This window comes from Mirounga angustirostris, unplaced genomic scaffold, assembly GCF_029215605.1.
Source record: "Mirounga angustirostris isolate CCGP_5_RB_7025 unplaced genomic scaffold, mMirAng1.0.hap1 SCAF_4, whole genome shotgun sequence".
NCBI classification, from domain to species: Eukaryota; Metazoa; Chordata; class Mammalia; order Carnivora; family Phocidae; genus Mirounga; species Mirounga angustirostris.
The window spans coordinates 181,632,932-181,646,412 of NW_026991712.1; the positions used below are offsets into that span (position 1 = coordinate 181,632,932).

General features: G+C 48.3%; 1 pseudogene; it reads left to right on the forward strand.

Moving 5' to 3' along the window:
• Positions 1 to 3,913: 3,913 nt before the first annotated feature.
• Positions 3,914 to 4,170, forward strand: LOC123858476 (selenoprotein W-like; annotated as a pseudogene).
• Positions 4,171 to 13,481: the final 9,311 nt, after the last annotated feature.

Genomic DNA, 13,481 nt, shown 5'->3' on the forward strand with positions numbered 1-13,481 from the left:
GTCATAATTCTACCTAACATGATACAGCTATGCTGCACATGTCCCAAAACACACTAACTCCTTCCCCAGAAGAGGAGGCAAAGTCCTTGAGTGCTGTTTACTCTTCTCCTTGATGTCCCATAACTTAAACACTGGGATGTAAAATCAACAATTTGTGAATACTGACATTAAGTCACAACATCTTATGTTACTTGATAAGGGAATAAGAGAGGAAAGAAAACAAAGATATTTGCTTAATATATGTACAAAGACACACAAACATTCACAACAAATAAAGAGGAAATGCTGATGATAATTGCAGTCCTCATTTCTGTCGCTGGTCACATGGTCATAGTTGGTATTTATAACTACCTTCTTCTACAGCACATTCTGTATTCCCTCTGCCTTCAGCAAGCATCTCAGCTAGTCTTGGTCTTTCACTTGGTGGGATGACCCAAACCTTCATTCCTAAAGGATCTGGGCCATTCATAGTGCTGCCTGAATTAGGTTGTTAGAGCTTTCCATTGACTTTAGTCACAAGACAACACTAAGAGATTCTCTAAGGGATCTCCTGGATTCCAGGCATACACTTCCACATTCCATTGTGGAGTAATAGTTCAGTTTCCCCTTGGAAGTCAGGATCAATCACCCCAGCCAGCACTGTGATTCCCTTTTTTGCCCGTTGACTCAGAGGCTTGAAGATCCCAAAGTCTCTGGGTGGCAGTCTTAGCTTCCAGTTCAACAGGATCATTGTTGTGTCTCCTAATGGATGCCTTTGTCTATCTGGAACTAAGACCTTTAGCCTAATAGAGCATAAAGTCTCTGGAACAGGAAACAAAAATTTTGCTAGTGAGTCACTAGGGATGGCACTAGTGAGTCACTAGGGATGGTGCCACTCCCATTTCCACCCCTCCATTTTGGACTGTGAATCCTGCCTACTGGAGAAACAGCACCATATATTGGATGCCGATTCAGAACATACACAGCCTTCTAGAGAACCTTGCCCCAGCCCTACAGAGTATTGCCACCTGGCTGACACTGTAGTGAGTCTTCAAAGGGCCATGCCACTGTTCTATGAAGCCAGCTGCTTCAGGATGGTGGGGAACATGATATGGCCAGGGAATTCCATGATCATGGGCTCAGTGCCACACGTCTTTTGTTATAAGTTAGTTTCTTGGTCAGAAGCAATGTTGATTGGAATACCATGACAGTGAGTGAGGCATTCTCTAAATCCACAGATGGTAGTTTTGGTAGAAGTATTACATGCAGGGGAGATAAGTCTATATCCAGAATAAGTGTCTATTCCCGAAAGGACTAAAATCTGCACCTTCCATGATAGAAGTGATCCAGTATAACCAACTTGCTATCAGTAGCTGGCTGATACCCTTGGGGAATGGTGCCATACTGGGGTTCTGTGTTGGTCTCTGCTGCTGGTAAACTGGGCACTCAGCCATGGCCATAGCTAAGTTGCCCTTGGTAAGTGGAAGTCATGTTGCTGAGCCCATAACAACTTCCATTCCTGCCACCATGGCCATTTTGTTCATGAGCCCATTGGGCAATGACAGGGGTGGCTGAGGAGAGAGGCTGACTGGTATCATGGAAGGGGTTGTCCTATCCACTTGGTTATTAAAATCTTCCTCTGCTGAAATTACCTTTTGGTGAGCATTCATATGGAACAGAAATATCTTCACATTTTTTGCCCATTCAGAGAGGACTATCCACATACCTCTTCCTCAAATTTTGTTTTCACCAATTTTTAAATCACGTTCCTTCCAACCATCCAGCTAAACCATTGGCTACAGCTCATGAATCAGCATATAGCCACACATCTGGCCATTTTTTCTGCTAAGAAAAATGGACAACAAGATGCACGGTCCAAAGTTTTGCCCCATTTGTCTGCCCTTGTTGGGAGCTTTTGCTTCACCGTGTCTTCAGAGATGTCCCAGGGAAGAGCTGCCATGCTGTGGCTGTCCACTCTGGGTGGTAAACTGCACATCGTGCAGAGCCATCCCCAAACCAGGTCTGAGTTCTTCTCTTCCTCTGTCAGCTGATCATTGGGAATTCACCATGAGGCCATAGGTACAGGCTGGGAGAGAAAGCAGTATAGCAAGAATGGGGACCATGGGCATTTGGGCCATTTCTTCGTTTAACTTACTTGTGCCTTCAGGGCCTGCTTGGCTCTGATCTCATATATACCACTTCCATTTGATGAGGGAGTGTTGTGTGCATACCCAACTTTATGGCTTGGTGGGTCACATGACACCCAGAAATAATGTTTTGCCAGCTATCTTGGCATCCCTTAGCCCAGTCAAGTTGACACATAAAATTAATCATCACAGTAACTGAAAACAACAATTTATTATTAACTCTGACATTTCTGTGGGTTGACTAGACTCAGCTCACTTGGGGTCTCTCATGTGGGTACAGCCAGACGGTGGTTGGTGTTGGAGTCGTCCAAAAGCTTGGCAGGGCTGGATTCCAAGATGGCCTCTTCATGTACATGTTTGATGCCTCATTTGAGATGCCCCAGAAAACCCAGAGGCTGTTCAGCAATCTCTCCTTCTTTTTTTTTTTTTTTTAAGATTTATTTATTTGAGAGAGAGAGAAAGAGAGGGAGCCAGTGAATGGGGGTGAGGAGTGGCAGAGGGAGAGGATCTTCAAGCAGACTCCCCACTGAGCGCAGAGCCTGACACAGGGCTTGATCTCATGACTCATGAGATCATGACCTGAGCCAAAACCAGGAGTCAGATTCTTAACCAGCTGAGCCACCCAGGCGCCCCAATCTCTCCCTCTTTATGCAGCCTCTCCATGTGGCTAGCTTGTGCTTCCTCAAAGCATGGAGGACTAGTTGGACTTCTTACATGGTGGCTGGCTTTCCCTGGAGTGTTCCAAGAGTCTTAGGTAGAAGTTACAAGGTTTCTTGTGACCCAGCCTGGAAAGCCACACAGAGTCACTTCCATCATGGTTAATAGCAAATCCCAAGCCTGCTCAGATTTAAGGGGAGGCACCATGTAAGGGTGTGAATGTCAAGAGGTGTGGTTACTGGGGGGTCATCTCTGGGGACCAACTACTACAGGGGGGAAGAGGAGATGTGGTGAAGTAGGCAAGTCAGAAGACCTTGATCCTGGCTCTACTGGTCACCCTTGGACAAGTCTCTTGACCTTTCTGGGCTCAGCTTCCCATGGCATTTACCATGACAGAAATGGACTAGATGGCCTGGAAGATTCTCCTAGTACTGACAGACCTGGGCTTGAGTCTCTGGAAGTTCAAGGCTGGCTCTGCACTCTAGGCTGGGTCTCTGGTGGGGTAGGTGGACCAGTTGCCCCCCGTCCGACTCCCAGGGCCCGTGACCCCAGCTAGGCTCCCAGCCATGAGAATGGAGAACAGTTGGAGCGTTAAGTCCTCGGTTTCAGGAAAAAAAAAAAATCGCCCTCCCCAGCCATCTCTAGGCACATTATTCACAGGTTCATTACTGTTTAATTTAATCACCAAATGTCATCCAAATGCCATTTATCCTGCTTCTCATCAGAGGTTTACCTATTTATTTTACATTTCAAATGAATTGCTCATTATTCTGTCATTTGGGGCTTTATTTTGTAATTCATTTGGCAAGTTCTGACAAGTTGAAAATGATGCTGTATTGAACACAGTACCTTCTGGGCCTCCTCCCAGGGGTCCCTTCCCTGAAAGCCACCCCTGCCCCTCAGTGTCTCTCCTCAGGAGGCCCACCTGGACACTCTCCATCTTTCTGATGGGTCATGGAGAGAGATACAGCATTCTGCTCTTCCCTCAGGTCCAAATTGTGCATCCATGATGCTCAGATATGCACGCCAAGGGCTGAGGAAGGTAAGAGAGCCCAGGACAGAGAGCTCATCTGTCCATGCCGTAGGTGGGTTGCCCATTTGCGCCACTGCCCATGCTGTGATCCCTAGCCATGGCTCTCGCCAACCAGGTCGTTTATTGTGGTGCTTGAGGCTAAAAGTCCAAGTATCTTCAGCTCAAGAAGTTAGAAGATGGGTTTCCCAGTTGCCTGGAATCTACGGTGAGGGGATTCCATTGGCCACCGGCTTCTTTGAAGTGATGGAGTGGGGAAGTTGGTTCATTCCAAGAAGAGGTGATGGCTACATGGACATGGAGAGCAAGTTTCTGAGGCTGGTGGTTGCCATCCAAGCTGCCTTGGCTCAGGGCTAATGTGCCCTGAGAGTCCAGTGACCTTGGCCCAGCCTCTCACGGCAGATGTTTCAAGACAAGAAGGATTGAAATGTCTTGTGGATGCCTGGTCTTTCGTTGATGTCCCTGTGGCCACTGGGTGAGGGCAGAGACTGACACCCCTGGTCCTTGCATATGTGTGTATGTCTGTCTGTGTGTAGGTGTCTCTGTGTGTGTATGTCCCTGTAAGTGTAGCTCTGCACCCTGTCTTGCTCCTTCCTCTCCCTGCTTTTTCCCATCTCCTCATATCCCCCCTCCCTCTGGCTATTCTGGCATTTGGGGGTGGTCCTGCTCCTGGCTTCCTTCTCAGGGGGTAGCCAAGAGAGGGATCTGGGTGAGTGAGTTGAAGATTTCAGCAGTGTTGGCAAAGGCTCACTATTCAATAAACACTGGATGAGTTTAAAAAAAAAAAAAAAAAGCAAGCAGAGGATGGGCTGTGCATTGAACAGACTTTGGTTAGAGTTCTGCCTTTGCCACTTGGTTATCATCCTCAGACCTTCATTCCCTTGGGCAGATGGCTTAAGCTCTCTGAGACAGTTTCCTCATCTGTAAAATGGGATGGTAGCAGATATCAGCACCTGCAGGGTTGTTGTGAAGCTTCAGTGGGATGAGGCACGTCCAGTGCTCCCCCACTGCTTGGTACATAGTTAGCGCTCCCTGAGATCTTATCCTAACCTCAAAGGAGGCTAGGATGAGCCAAATCAGCCCTTGCCAAGATGCAGGGGATTAAAGGTCCGAGGGCTTGAGAAATTTAATGCAAGGCAGTTCCAGGGCCCTGCCAGGGTGGTGCTGACCCCGTGCCTCAGCCTCAAGTCTGGCTGGGAGGTTCCCAGGTGTAGATCTGTCCCTAGCAGCCCTCCCAGGCTTCTTTGCCGCTGCCTGAGAATGGGTGTTGAGCCAGCCTCCCCAGAAGGGCCCTCAATCTAAGTCACTGATAGCCTCTCAGCCTGGACCCAGCATCCACATCTGTATTGCAAAGTCTCCCGTGCCTCCAGGTCACTTTATGGGCTGTGCAGCTGGGCTCCCTTCAAAACCGTTGGGGGAACCCCCCTCCTCAAGATTCCGATTCTTAAGCCAGGGGTGGGGCTTGGGGTGAATCTCAGGAGACTCAGAACAACTGCCTTGTGTGTGTCCTTCTCCAATCCAGAAGCTTCCCGGGCCTCTTGGAGTCTTGAAAAAAAAATTTTTTTTTTAAAGATTTTATTTATTTATTTTGAGAGAGAGAGAATGAGAGAGAGCAAGCACATGAGAGGGGGGAGGGTCAGAGGGAGAAGCAGACTCCCTGCCGAGCAGGGAGCCCGATGCGGGACTCGATCCAGGGACTCCGGGATCATGACCTGAGCCGAAGGCAGTCGCTTAACCAACTGAGCCACCCAGGCGCCCGAAAAAAATTTTTTTATTTGCTTTTTTAATTACAAGATCAATACCTATATATTGAAGGAGACTGGGAAAACACAGAAAAACCCATATGGGGGAAAATGGCAATTCTACTCCCAGAGAGCATGAGCGTTTCCAGGGATCACTCCCAGGCTTTTGTCTGTGTGCATGTTACACATAACACGTTGTCTCAAATGTGTACTCTACTGTTTTAACCTGTCTTTTCAGTTAAGGGAACAATGCCCGTAAATGTTCCTCCTCAGTGTCTGCTCCCGTCTTCCATCCCTACTCTGGGACTGGCTCAATATATTCTTCTCTCTGGCAGATTTGCCTTCTCCCTCCTGTGTCTTAATCTTCAGCCAGCATCCTCAGGTTCCCTATCCTCAAATACAACTCCTCTTCTCCCTTCCTCTCCCCAAGCCATTTTCCTTGTTCTCTCTTTACTGCATTTTCTGAAACAACTACCTTCCCTCCCCACCCCCTGCCCAGGTCTCCCCTTAGTGTACTCACTTCCTGACCCCAAAACTGAGGCTCTTGCCTCTCCCCATCCCCGAGAGGCTCTAGGGCAGGGCCGTCCCTGGGATTGAACTAGAGTGCCAGCTACGTGTGGGCTTGAACATGTCCTAGCAGCCACCTTCAAAAAGTAAAAAGAGACAAATAAAATTAATTTTAATAATATACTTCATTTAACTCAGTATATCCAAACTAGTATCATTTCAACCTGTAACACGTGATCAATAAAAAAAAATTATTAGTGGGATATTTCCCATTCTTTTTTTTTTTTGTACCAGCTCTTTGAGATCCGATGTGTATGTTACACTTCTAGCCCATCTCCATAACCATATTTCAATGCGCCATAGCCATGTGTAGCCAGTGACTATGGCATTGGATGACATGTGCCCAGGGGACTCACCGAGGACCCGATGGTAAAATCTAGTCGTCTTCTTTCAGGGAACCAATTGCTACACTGGGTTCTTGTGTCCAGCATAGCTTCCTACGCTGCCTCTTCTTTCACCTTCCTGTATGACATCTTTATTTCTGAAACTTCTTTTATGATATCAGTAACACGTGGTAGTAAATAATCAGAAACATCCAGAGATGGTGATCTAGATTTTTTTATAAAGATTTTATTTATTTATTTGACACATAGAGAGAGAGAGTGAGAGAGAGACAGCACAACCAGGGGGAGAGGGAGAAGCAGGCTCCTCACTGAGCAAGGATCCCGACGCGGGGCTTGATCCCAGGACCCTGGGATCATGACCTGAGCTGAAGGCGGCCGCTTAACCAACCGAGCAACCCAAGTGCCCCTAGATTTTTGAAATCGGATCTTTGTAACAAGCTGTCCTGGTCGGACAGAGGAATCGCCTTGCCTTAGGGTTAATTATGGCCACAGCACAAGAAGAGTCACTGTTGAGATGTTTTGAGAATCGAAGAGAAGGTCCCAAGGGAAGCTGGTTTGGAGTTTGTGCTATAAAAATAGGCAGGATGAAGGAGAAGGGACATGCCCAGCTCCTCTGCCCGGTGTAAGGAGGCGAAGACACCCAGGCTAGTTTCAGAGCAAAGAGGGGACATTTCTCAAGGTCTGTTGAATCATCGGGGGCTGAAGACCCAGTTTGAGGTTTCAGCATTGACTTCTACAGTCACACAGCAGAGCTGAGCCACCAACGGGGAGGCTGTTACTTTCATAGTCAGGAAGCTTCTTGTGGAGTTGGTGGGAGGGGGGTGGGGGGGATGCTGTTCTTCCAGTGGCCGGTTCCAGACTGGCACCACGGTAACCCTGACCCAGCTGCTGAATGAGGACCCAGCTGCCACCATCCACACCAGCAACACTGGGGTCCTGAGCCCGCCCGGGTCACTGGATTCCAGGACACTGGAACTCCCCAGAAATGGAGCTATGGTCACCAGACAGAAATAGCCAAAGCAACCAAGCCCCATGGAGCTCAGAGTGTTTAGAAACGAATTTTACCTTTAAGATGTGGAAGGGAGGGCGCCTGGGCGGCTCAGTCGGTTAATCGTCTGCCTTCGGCTCAGGTCATGACCCCAGGGTCCTGGGATCGAGTCCCACATTCAGCTCCCTGCTCAGTAGGGAGACTGCTTCTCCCTCTGCTCCTCCCCTCACTCATGGGCACGCTCTCTCCCCCTCCCTTTCTCTCTCAAAAATAAATAAATAAAATCTTAAAAAAACCCAAACAAACGTGGAAGGGAATCAGACTTCAGAAGTCTGGCTTGCCACATAAAAGATGGAAATGGTATTTGTACTAGTCCAGGCTGCTGTAACTAAATACCACAGACTGGGCGGCTTAAACAACAGACACATGTTCCTCATACTTCTAGAGGCTGAGAAGTCTGAAAGCAAGGTACTGGCTGATCCAGTTCCTGGTAAGGACTCTTCCTGGCTTTCGGACGGCTGCCTTCCCGCAGTGTCCTCACATGGCAGGGAGAGGGAGAGGGTGGGGAAGCAAGCTGTCTGGTGTCTCCTCTTCTAAGGGCACTAACCCCTTCCTGGGGGCCCCACCCTCATGACCTTGTCTAATCACCTCCCAAAGGTGTACCTTCAAATCCCATCACACTGAGGGTGAGGGCTTCTACATATGAATTTTGGAAGGACACAATTCAGTCCGTAGGAGTATTTAAAAGCTGTAAGCTCACTGAGGTGACTGAGCTGCAAGGGAGCCTTTGGAATATAGTGGGGTTTTGAGGAGGGGGCAATTCCAGCATTGGCCTGAGGGGAGGCACATTAGATGGGGGTTGAGTGGTGCTGGCATTATCAAAACGGACATCACCCGAAGGTCCTGATGGATCAAATAGAGCTGATGTCCCACCACAGACACCCTCACCATCCATCACCAAGAGGAACCCCTATTGATACTGTGTTACGGTTCTCATATATTTTATTTATTTATTTATTTATTTATTTATTTATTTATTTATTATTTCTGGCACATGTTGGGGGGGGAGGGGGAAGGGGGGTGGAGAGAATCCCAAGCAGGCTCCACACCCAGCGTGGAGCCCGATGAAGGGCTCAATATCCTGACCCTGAGATCATGACCTGAACTGAAATCAAGTGTTGGATGCTTAACCGACTGGGCCACCCAGCCGCCCCTATTTACTTTTTTTTAAAGATTTTTGTTTTTAAGTAATCTCTACATCCAGCTTGAACTCACAACCCTGAGATCAAGAGTTGCATGCTGTACCAACGGGGCCAGCCAGGTGCCCCAACTCTTGTATATTTTAATCAATAGCTATTAACAACCAGAAAAAAATATCGAGATCATTCTTAGCATATAGTTCTATGACTTGTTTTCCCATTTGCCATATTGTCAAATCTTGTGCTTGTTTTCCATGTCTTCAACAACACTGTGTATTACCATTATTTTTTTTCCCAATTTGATAGTGAAAAATCTACCCACCCTGCCCCCTCCTCTTTGATGTTCTTCTTCCTCTGAATTTCCTGGTGGTCCCATCTGTGTCCCTTCCACTTCCCCGCTTGTCCTACAAATGTCTGTGCTCTCAGTTGTCTGTCCAGCTACTTTCTTTTCTTCCTCCACATTCCCTTGTAAATTTGAGCAAAACCAACTTCTGCAATCTTTTTCTGGCTGACACCCACCCCTAAAACCACCAGTACCGTGTTTATCCCTTCCATGGCCACAAATAAATATGTGATGAGTAAGTGCATAAGAAATAACCCTCGAAGTGAGAACTTGCAACCAAAAGTGGAGGGGTCATCCTTGGGACTTGTTGAAATCTCAATGACCTCAAGGTGAAATTGTTCATGCTCAGTACAGTCAAGATTGTATCAGTAAGAACAAAACAGAAAGCCATATTTTTTTAAAAGATTTTATTTATTTCTTTGACAGAGAGTGACACAGCGAGAGAGGGAACACAAGCAGGGGGAGTGGGAGAGGGAGAAGCAGGCTTCCCGCTTAGCAGGGAGCCGGATGTGGGGCCCATCCTGGGACCCTGGGATCATGACCTGAGCCCAAGGCAGACGCTTAATGACTGAGCCACCCAGGTGCCCCAAGAAAGCCATATTTTATTTATTTATTTATTTTTATTTATTTATTTTTAAAGATTTTATTTATTTATTTGACAGAGAAAGACACAGCGAGAGAGGGAACACAAGCAGGGGGGAGTGGGAGAGAGAGAAGCAGGCTCCCCACCGAGCAGGGAGCCCGATGCGGGACTCGATCCAGGGACTCCAGGATCATGAACTGAGCCGAAGGCAGTCGCCTAACCAACTGAGCCACCCAGGCGCCCAAGAAAGCCATATTTTAAAGAATCAGCTTTCAAGCGCCTTCCTGCAGCTTCCCGGGAGCACAAGACAGATTTGGAACAGAACTAGGTGGTAGTTCTCCTCCAAAAGAGGAGGAAAAGTTCACTACAGATCTTGTTATAAAGATCTCCTGCAATACAATATTTTCGGGGATGTGCTTTGGTTCAATCTAAAACAAGTTTTGTTTCTACCCACAACCAGGGTCTGACCAACTTATTTCTGTTTCTATAAATCTTTGGAAAATCAAAACCAAACAATAACAAAACCCCCCAATCTCTTCTCTGTGGGCGATCCCCAGTGGCCTTCTCCAGTCATTTCTCTTGAGCCTTAGATGGGACGCTAACTAGATGCTCTGCCGAGACCTCAGACTCAAGATGCTGCCATGTCACTGGTGCCTCTTCTTCTTACTATTTTTTTTAAGACTTTATTTTTAAGTAATCTCTACACCCAAGGTGAGGCTCAAACTTAGAACTCCAAGATCAAGAGTCACATGCTCCACCAACTAAGCCAGCCAGGTGCCCCCTTCTTACTATTTTAATAGCTGACATTTATTGAGCCCTGTCTTAGGCTGAGTTTCCCCAGAGGCAGGCCCGGGGAACGCTGACTGGGAGAAGCAAAGTTGGAAAGGGTAAGGAAAGGAAGCCAACGCAATGGGTGTTAATGAGCAAGTGACCACTGTGGGCAAATGGGCTCACTTCTGGGGACCTCTGGGAGCCTTCTTAAAGCAGAGTTGCTGGGCAAGGGGCGAAGAAGCCAGGGATTTCTCTGCCAACTTTTTTTTTTAAGATTTATTTATTTATTTGAGAGAGAGAGCAGGGGGAGGGGCGGAGAGAGAGAATCCTTAAGCAGACTCCATGTTGAGCTCAGAGCCCAACGTGGGGCTCTGATCCCAGGATCCCTGAGATCATGACCTGAGCTAAGTCAAGAGTCAAGTGCTTAACTGACTGAGCCACCCAGGTTCCCCTCTGCCAACTCTTGACTGTCATCCCTGTGAGAGCTGCAAGTGTCCAGGCAGTGAGTAAAGGTTCTGGGGAAGAACCTACAGAGGCCTGTTTGTAGGAAGGCATTGGCTTTGGCAGGAAGGGTGCTTGCCAGTGGGCTTGGAGGGCCACCCACAGCATCCACTATGAGAGCATCTGAGGCACCAGGCATCATGCTCTTTGATGGCTCACACCATCTCCCAGGAAGTAGAGACTCAGGAACCCCATCTATGGGTGGAGAAACCGAGGCTTAGAAATACCAAAGGACTGGCTCAGTCTCACACACGCCCAGGAGGTGAGCCGGCTTTGGACTGCAGAGCCCGAGCAGCCCATTCCACACCTCCTGCATCCCGTCACACGGCTGTGCTCCCTCCAGCCAGGCCCCTTCTTCCAGGATGGCACCTGCTAAGGAAACAGGAAGCAGATGGAATTCGGAAGCTTGTTTATGGCCCAGGCTGTGTGTTTCCTGACATCACAGGGTTCTTGCAATTTTCTGAGCTGTCAGTTCCCCACTTGGCGGGATTTTAGACTCTGAAGTGGGAGTCATGCTTGCGAATGCCTGTAGAGGGGACGTGACCTGGGATAGCACTCTGAGACTTGGTAATTGCCTCAGCTTGATTTCGATGAAAGAAGATATGTGTGCATGTGCATTATCATGCTTTTTTTTCCTTGGCTGGAAAACAACCATTTTCTTAGTGTTTTGAATGATATGTTCTAAAGGAGGTTCCTTCTCCATCTACTGGGTTCAAAACCTTGGTGAGCTCATGAGAAGGGTATTTTTATTCTGATTTCTTTCACTTATTCACTCTGCTGTTCCCTTTAGTAGAATAGTAGTGGTAGTAGTAGTAACAGTAGCTGTCGCTGAAGGAAGACTTACTGCATCTGCAAGACGATTTCTGTGTGTGCTAAATTGTATATAGATTGTATATAGATGTGTATAGTCACTATTATATCTAACTAAATAATTATTGCATTATTTCATCTCAATAACCTTGTGAGATATATATCCCATTTTGCAAAATCTGAAACCGAGGCTCAGGGAGGTGAAGTTGTTCAAGATCACCTAGCCTGGAGCATGGAGCGCAGAGCCCGGAGCGCGGAGCCCAGAGCATGGAGCCTGGAGCCTGGAGCCTGGAGCCTGGAGGCTGGAGCTGAGATGGACTCCTGACCGTCCAAGTGCCAAAGCCCTGGTCTCCCACTCCTGCCTGCCTGGCCTCCCTCTCACCCACCCCAGCATCCCTCTCATCCTGAATGTGTTTTGCAGGCTCTGGTTGTTCTGTCCCATTTTCCAGATGGGACCTCAGTGGAAGCTGGCCCTGCTTCTGCTCTGGCCCATCTGGCACATTGGCAGCAAGGCTGGGAACTCCAGGGCCAGCCCTGGAACCTGCTTCCCTGCTCTATGGCCCAGCAACCACTGCCCATGGCTTCTGCCCAGAGCCTCTCATCACAAATAAATACATCACGACATGATTTGTGAAGGATTTCGGGACCATGGGTGATTTTTCCCCCCTTCTATTTTGATTTCCATTATTCTTGTTCTAGTGCAGGTGCACTGAAAAATAAGTAACAAAGGCATTTATCTTCTCTTTCTGTTCTCTCTTCTGGCTGTCTCCCTTCCATCAGTGGCTTATCTTGGACGTGAACAACCTTCCCCCAACCCCAGCAGTGGCCCGACCGCTGCTCTGCTTGGGGACCATGGTTCTCTCTCTACCAGTCGACAGTTGCTCCGTGAAAATCTAAATGTAAATGGCTCAGAAAAGATGTTCTATAAATCTAACCAGCCACAAATTCAAAGGCAGGAAGACCTAGATCATGTGCCCACTTACTGAGCTCCTGCTGTGGGAACATAGGGAAACCGGTCAGGGGTGAGAAGAGAGGGGAGACGGAGCTGAACGCGGCTTCTCTCCCTCCAAGCTCTGTTGGGTCACTCGCTCATTCAACAAACATTCACTGAGCACCTGCTATGTTCCAGGCACAGTTTTAAGCACTGGGGATGTAGCCGGTCAGTATTCGCTGCCTTCGTGGAGCCTAGATTCCAGTGGAGAAAAAAAGAAAATAGAGTAAGATAAATTAGTAAGTGGGAAAAATAATAATTTCTGAGAGTGACAAAGTAAGTAGGAGGTGGGGCTGGTTGGGGGGTGGTTTGCAATTTTAAGCAGAGTGGTCAGTGAAGGTCTCTTTGAGGAGGTGGCCTATGAGCAAAGACCTGAAGTAAGGGTAGGTGTGAGCCATGTGAATCTGTGGGGGAGAGCATTCCCAGTGGAAGAGGTGGAGCAGGGTGGTGTTGGAGGGACATCAGGAATCCAGTGGGGTTGGAGCAGGGGGAGTGAGGGTGGAAGCAGTTCAGGTGAGAGAGTGGCCGGGTGCTGGAGCATGCAGGAACTTGGGGCCACCATAAGGACTCTGGCCGTGATCTGAGCAAGATGGGAGCCCTCGGAGGGTTTGAAGCATGCTCTGATTTAGATTCAACTGGATCCCTCCAGCTGTTGTTCCTGGAGAGGAGCTGTGGGGAGACCAGCGGGGAGACCAGCTGGGGCCAGCATGGCAGTGGGGGGTGGGGAGCCAGCAGACCCTATGTGCATTTGAAGGTGGTGCCCATGGGGCTTGCCGCTGGGTTGGCTGAGGCTGTGAGAGAGAGTGAAGGTGGGGTGACACTAAGGTTT